Source organism: Chamaea fasciata, unplaced genomic scaffold, assembly GCF_029207755.1.
Source record: "Chamaea fasciata isolate MVZ Bird 193981 ecotype frontalis unplaced genomic scaffold, bChaFas1.0.hap1 SCAF_45, whole genome shotgun sequence".
Lineage (NCBI taxonomy): Eukaryota > Metazoa > Chordata > Aves > Passeriformes > Sylviidae > Chamaea > Chamaea fasciata.
Window position 1 is genome coordinate 697,823 of NW_027094130.1, and position 7,578 is coordinate 705,400.

Below are 7,578 nucleotides of genomic sequence, written 5' to 3' on the forward strand. Positions count from 1 at the left end.
ACCTAGCGGGCTTCTCTGCAGGTCCACGATGTCTGTCTGCAGGGCCATCATCCTCTTCACTACCTGCTCCACATCATCTTCCTGAAAGCAGGGTAGAACATAAGCAACACAACAGTCTCATACCTAGAGACACTACCACTCACACTCACACTGGTTCTTCCTTTCTCATTCTTATTTCTAAACAAACCAACAAGATGCAAACAGCAGCCTTGGCCAAAGACAAACGAGTCGTTTCAATTCAAGGAAATTCCAAGATGTTTCTGGGGCTTCGCCAAGATCTCCCGTTTCCCCTTAAGCCTTACAACAGAACGAGCTTCATGTAGTGCTAATAATGGACAAAAATTGTGCCACACAAACCGAGGCAATGTGAAATCTGACATCAGTGCAGATACAAGGGGTTTCTATTTAAGGCAGGGACAATGAAGCTAAAGGGGGAGGAGGGGAGAGATAACAAAAAACAAACCTCTTTATGATTAGCAGTTAGATTTAAAAACATACCCGCCCACAAAGTTCCACAGCTTGCTCCATCCCTTTCCAGACAAACAGCAGCTTCTCAGAAGCTAGAGGAATCAAAGAAGAGTGACTGGCTTTCTCAGGTTCACAGAGAAGGAGGCAGGTGTTTTTGTGAGGATAAGAGTCATGAAAAGACCCGTTTGCCAGATGCTATACTCACTAATTCCAAACTCAATCTGCTCTTTATACTTTTCCAGGTCAATTTGGATGCTTGTTTTAAAGAAGTCCAGCTTTGCCTCCAGCTGCTGAGAAAGGGAGGCCATAGAATTCTTCATCTTCCAGAGGGTACTATTGTAACGCAACAGATTCATCCTGCAAGGACAAGAAGGTCCTATTAGCCTCTGAAAGTAGAAATCCACCAGGCTTTCATTTACATCCAAAACAGATACTTGAGACAGCGGTGAGGACAAATGCAGTTGTGCCAAAGGGCTAACTCTCCACTTTTCATGAATTGCATACAGCTCCAATCACGGGCTTCCCCATTCCAACAGGGTCCCATTTCTGTCTTCCCTTCCACCAGCGCACAAAGACAGAGATAAGTATTGTGGAGAAACGGCCACCGTACATGGCTGCTCACTGCCCCTGCTGAAGCCGATTACAGTCCTCTTTCAGCATCCGCATCGTCTGCCAGATCTGACCCCACACTTTGCGCAACTGGAAAAAGTGGAGATTCTTCTTTGGATCCTGAACTGAAAACAGAGGAGGTGGGAGAAAGGGAAATGGACATACCAGCGTGAAGCAGGAATACTGTGTTATCACAAAACAGACCAAAACATTGCTCCTTTGAGGGGCATGTTACTGCCTGCAAAGCCTAGAGCTGGATAACCCCTGTGCAGCTCCCCTAGCATGTCAAAATCAAACACCTCCCTTTTTTAGTTATTCTGATAAACTGAATGAATGACAGTCCATTTTACTGCTTCTTCAGTCCCAATACGCAAAAGCTCCCTCTACTCTTTGTGCACGATACAGACCACAAAACACAGACGCCCCTCTCAACACTGACCCCGCCCCGCCCTTCATATTCATGCCAGAGGAGTCCTTACGGATGCAGCCAACACTTTCTGGATGAGGACGCAAGGCCACCTGAGCCTCAGGAAACTTTCTTGTTATCAAAGAGGAAGAGAAGGTCTGTGTCTGCTGCTGCAGTATCATTCACCTACAGAAGACAAAAGACCCAACCAGGTTTTCTTGGGAAGAGCAAGCCTTGGCAACACCACAAACAGAAGAGTCCTCCTCAACCAAACACAGAGCACCAAAGGCAACAGGCTGCCTACGCTACAGTGGCTGTTAGGTCTGTGAGGTTACCATGACAAAAGCATGCCACAACAGCAGGGAGTGCTGTGATCCCAAAGCGAGTGCAGTGACTTCTGATTCACTCAAACTTAAGAAAGGGAATACCGAGACTCACCTTGCCATCAGCTGTATGTTTAGTGACCAACTTCCGAGAAAACAATTCAAGTCCTGCTTCCTGCACTAGTTCCTGGTCCTGTTCTGGAATTCCTGTATCTGACTGAATCCTGGCCTTCACACTCTGCAGAGTCTCTTCCTCTGTCACAGGGTAGGTGTGCACAGTTCCCATAACCATGTTCAAAACGTGAAGCACCTACCAGAAGAGTAGCATGGCATGAGAAAGGCTGAAGATACATTGGTCATCTTAGAGCAGAGATTGAGGGACCGAAAAAATGACCACCAAGAAACTGTTCAAAGCACTTGGCAGAATCAAGAAGTCACTTTACAGCTACTTCCTAACATTATGGCAAAGTTCTTGTCCTCCATCAAGTGGAAGAGAGTTAAATATGGCAGTTAAACATGGCAGTTAAATACCTGTAGAATCCTCTCTCAGAATATGGAACCAAGCATGCACAGAAGCTCTTCACTACTCCCAACAAGCTCAGGGAGTATTTGTCCTCAAAGAAGCAAGAGGAAAGCACCTGCCACTAACGGTCAGGAGACAGTTCTATGAGTTTCTGCCTCACTCTTCCTCCTAAGTCTAGGATTCAGAGGCTCAGGAAACTGCTCTCTGGAAAACTTTTTAGGCTAATACAGACATATTGCTTACCTTCAAGTTCAAAATGCCATCCAATGCTTTGAAACACCCATTGGGTCCATAGGTAGGATCTGTACCTCTCTGACGTGTGTGCCACATTAACATGAGTTGTGGCCATTTCTCCAGCCTCCCAGACAAAACACTGAGCAACAAAAACCAGATCAGAAAAGGTAAAAGTGCATTGGCAGTAACGATACGGCTTGTTCTGTGTGGGAGGACTGACAGAACTGCCCCCCTCCTTCTCCCTCCAGCATTCCACCTCTCCCCATCACAAACGCAGCGTTTAGAAGGCAGAAACCAAGACTACACAAGTCTGACAAGCGACAGTAGTACTGCCTGTGTCACGCACTCAATGTATTCACAGATTAACACAGTAAGGCATACAACACAAACTTGGTCCTTTTGCAGAAGAATCAGTTTATCTCAGCACAGCAATTTCTAGTACTCACCTGTTTAGATTGTTGGGGCAGGGCAAACTGCTAGAAAACTTGACTTCTCCGGATAAGTCTTCTGAAACAACAATATCCAGCTCACTCTTCTGACGCACTTTTGTATGCCTAATGTAAGCGAGTACAATGGTGAAAAAATTGCCCGCCTTTCCCAGCCTGCATGCTAGTAGGCTCTTGAAAGCTACTCTTGACATGTAATACAGATGCCACTTTGGTTTCTGTTACCTGCCCTGCGGGAGTCAGCCCTTATCCCATAGAGCAAGGATCAGGAATGCTGAACTTGCTCAGGTGAGTCAAGCCCCTGTGAAAGGGGTCACTTTCCAAAAGGGCAAGAAACATAGGGATATTATCCTCAGAATCAAGGGACCACACTTCTGCTTCCTGTAAACAAGAAAGTCACATCATGCCCACTTATCACCCAGCCACGGTTCACTCACCATTGCACTGGCTGCCAGTTGGGTAGGAATGGTCGGAAGCCTGTAATGCACTCAAAGGCAAGCGTGCCAAAGCTCCAGGAATCCACTGTCACCCTATACTTCTGCTGTTCCAGCAGCTCTGGAGCCTGATACAGTTTACACGCATGAGACAAAGCCAGATGGCTTTGGCCAGAAAGCTCTCAGCTTTCTCTGTCCCTTAACATCTCATTAACATTTGTACAAATAATTAAAGACATTACTGAACACTGCCTCTCACGGGCTTTAAGACCCTCCTGGAGTGAGTAGCATAGGTTACTGGCACTCCTGCTTATTTATAACAGATGCAGGTAGCACAAACCCCAGTCTCAGCAAAACCCAGCGTCAGCAAAAAAGCAGTCACCTTTGCTAGCTTCAGCACCACAAACGCACCCCATACCGTGCAAGTACCTAATCCCAGCCCAAAGCTTGGTAACAGTTAATTCTATCCCTCTAGAAAGCAGTAGCTGCTCTTCTAGCTGAATTCCTTTCTTACCAAGTACTGCAGTGTCCCAACAAAGGATGTGCACAGGCTCCCCTGATCCAACTCCTTAGCATAACCAAGGACAATGATTCTGTGTATTAACTGAAACACACAACAGAGAATAAGAATGCCAGACTGAAGTCCTGTTAAAAGCACATCATACAGCAGAAAGAAAAGGTCTGGCTCTTCAAAGCTATGCAGGAAAGGTGCCAGTGAAGAGATAGAAGCAGAAATGGGAGGCTACTGTAGATTTCTAAAACCACAATAAATTTGAAGGTGTTGTAGCACACCTAGCAGTTACGCCTCTAGCTCCTTCCGATCTTTGGTCAATCAGTACAGTCTGCTTCTTTCCTTAATAGTTGAAAGTCAAAATGTCAGGTGTTAACAGACGTCTAATACAACGTCTCACCTCAGCTGCACACAGAATACTATGTGACAGTGACCTGAGACAGGTGTTATCCTGGGCTGAGTGCCTCTTGCAGAGGGACCATGTAACTGCATGAAGCACATGCAGGTTCCTTGTAAGTTTACTTGTCTGTGCAGGTAGAGACGACTGCTTCCTGCTTACCCTTTGCTCTCCTTGCTGCAGCACAATGTTCTCTGGCTTCAAGTCTCTATGGATGACCCTGTTCTCATGAAGGTATCTGAGAGCAGAAGCTGAGACAGAAAAAGCCAGTTGTTAGAGCTAAGTAACAGTACCTAGCATGAGCTCAGTAAGGATTCATCTACTCTAGTAATAAGCATGGCTTTCACATCAGACCTTGTACAATCAAACATACAATGAAACACTGAGTGTAAGGGGTAAAGTCAGCACCATAGAACTCTGGACACAAATTGAGTTCTCTCTCTGGATGTTCCCTCACATCCTTCCTGTAAACTGTAGTAATGCTGGCTAGCTTCCAGTAGGCAAGAACCTCCCCAGACTCCCAACACTTTTGGGAGATGATCAAGATCATAAAAGGTCAGTCTGAAATGGAGTCACTAAGGTCACTACTGTATATTTGGAGAGTGGACTCAGGACTAAAAGGGTTTCCATAGTTCAGACAACTGAAGGTACTGCCACCACTTACCAATGTCAGATAACAAGATAAGAATAGCTTCTTCCCGCAAGCCACAGCAATTCTCCAGCTGGTCCAGGTACTGCAAGTAAGGAACACAGAATGTAGTCTTTCCCTTCTCTATCCTGAGTGAACTCCAGAGTTCCACAAATTCTCAGGGATGCAAGAAGTTTCAGCAACAGCAATTAAATTCTCCAGAAGCACAAAACTCTATGGACTGTGACCTGCGGTAGCAGCAATTACAGCTTTGTGCCTTGGTTTAATTGCATGGGAAAGAAGATGAAAGAAGTCACTGTCATCCCGTTTTCATCCTTCTATTTGTTCCATCCCTCTTTGCCTGACAGTATCAACTCCAGTCTGAGGCCTAAGGTCTGTGTTTTAGCTATGGGCAGATTATAGCAAAGGTCAGAAAAGCCTTAGGATTAGAACTACCGTGTGTTATCTCTTCCTATGACAGACAAGAGTTCATCACTTTCAGGAAGGGTACAGCCTACAGATGCACCTACCCCACAATGGTACCACATCTACATGACACCTTACAATCTTCCACTAGGGATCAATGAAGGTTCTCTCCCAAGAGTACTGATAGACGAGTCAGACTATGTAAATCGATTTGGAGAAAGCAGAAACTCTTCTTGGTGGATTGAAGAGGGCTTTGAAGTGTAAAGCTGCTGAAGAGATTAGAGGGAATAATGTATAGTTGTGACTGCATAGAAGGGACATAGAGAAAGATGCTGCAACAAATAAATGAGACTATCAGAAAAAAAGCTAGCCTGCCAGACCATTGCCACAACTCTGCCTTTTTAGCAAAAGCGTATGATACTAGTAAAAACTAAAGGCTTAGTTGGGAAGGATCGGTAGAAATATTGAAAATAAGTCCTCACCTATCATCAAGCAAAGTCATTTTGCCTACACATTCTCTACACAAGAGAGAATCTTCACTCTCACCCAAAGTAGCAGTCTACAAGAAATGCAGATCCTCTTAAACCACGGTTAACACAAACTGACCCTTCAGCAGACCCTCTGCAAGAGATCTCTTAAGTAGGTGTCAGTAATCAGAATCTCAATTAACGCATTTAAATCACCATTACACTGCATCATCAGATAAGCCCATCTCTCTAATAGTGCACATGGTACTACTGTTGGCATCCTACAATTTAGGGAAAAAGTACTTGGAATTTACTTCTGTATTATTCCCCAGGAAGCACTCTCTCAGTTTCCTCCAGATGTAAATGAGTGTGCTTTAGCTTATCGAGTTTCTAAGTTTATCAAGTAAAAGCACATCTGGATCCAGCCTGGCAGTTTCCCTAGGAAGACCAGGACAGTTAGACCAGACAGCTGAGAAGTGATGGGTTGAAAAAATGTATAAAAAGAATTCTCATCATTTAAAACTTTCATTTAAAGTTACACCTTGAACTGCATTCACACTGTAAACTTCCTTTGTTCAACATCCTATTTTTTGTCTCTACAGATAATTTGATCTTTAGAGCTGATGTGAAAAACACTCAGAATGGAAGGCAAGCTCCCATGTCTCCTTGTGCTGGTAGGAGCAATCATGACTGCCCAGTGCCAGGTAAGAGGCTAATGCATCAAATAATTCTCTCGCCATCTTCCTGTATTTTCAGCAGCATTTCTTTGCCATTGGCTGCAGCTGTCTGCATCAGACAGAATGAGAATCTGCTTAGCTCACTACAAACCAGAGGAAGAAAAATGTTACAAAGTGGTCTATCATTGTGGATGTGTTATGTGTTATCCTGGCTCGTTTTCATTTCAAGACTTGCAAGTAAACAAGTCTTCTCCGAGTATTCTTGGTGTATCTGTTCACTGTCACCTTTCACTGTTAATAAGAACTCCATTGTAACCAGCCTTGCGTTTTCTATGGTCATCATCTTCATCACTATTCTCACTTAAAACTGCACGTCAGTGGTTCCCTTGTCCCCTCACTTTAAGCCTCACACCACACACAGCTTGAGTAAATGCTACACAATTCCAGAACGTTTACTCCCTTTCTCAAAAAATTGCTATCCCACCTTTCCTCCTTCTTATCTTCTTTCTCTTGTGGCCTAATCAAAGAAGCTTTCTAAATTGGTTTCCTCCATTAAACTTTATCCAAAATATTTCATTTAACTGGCTGCAAGAGACATATCTCTTAAAGATAATCAAGCTACAAAGTCTCATGGGGAAACTGCATGTCAGTGAGCAAAAGTAACTGCTTGTTGACTGTACCTACCTTGGAAATTATTTGCTTGAACCTCCTTCAAATAGCAGAAAGCTGGCAAGCTTTAGTTAGCATTTGCAACGCCCCAAGAACACATAATGACTTCACACACAATGTGAGTACAGCATATCCCAAATTCACCTCACTCAGATGACAAGCAATCATCTGGTAATCTGTGGAACAAAATGATTTACAATTCTTAGGAACCCATCCTGAGGTACTAGAGGCACTTTTCACTGTACTGTCTGACAAGAGGGCAGACAATTCCTCAGAGCTTCCTGATTTACATGCCCTTAAGAAAAGGACTGACTCTTTGAAGGTACTTGTTCTCTCATCTTTTTTAAGAGAGCAGTTACT

At 44.1% G+C, this 7,578-nt stretch overlaps 1 long non-coding RNA gene across 2 annotated transcripts; it reads right to left on the minus strand.

Moving 5' to 3' along the window:
• Positions 1-5,019: 5,019 nt before the first annotated feature.
• On the minus strand, positions 5,020-7,319 carry LOC136303969 (uncharacterized). 2 transcript variants are annotated; one of them, XR_010724327.1, is made up of 3 exons: positions 7,234-7,319; positions 5,510-5,671; positions 5,020-5,085 (listed from the first exon to the last, which is right to left on the minus strand). It is a non-coding gene; the product is annotated as an uncharacterized lncRNA (long non-coding RNA). The 2 variants fall into 2 exon arrangements; XR_010724326.1 differs by having other exon boundaries at positions 5,510-5,674.
• Positions 7,320-7,578: the final 259 nt, after the last annotated feature.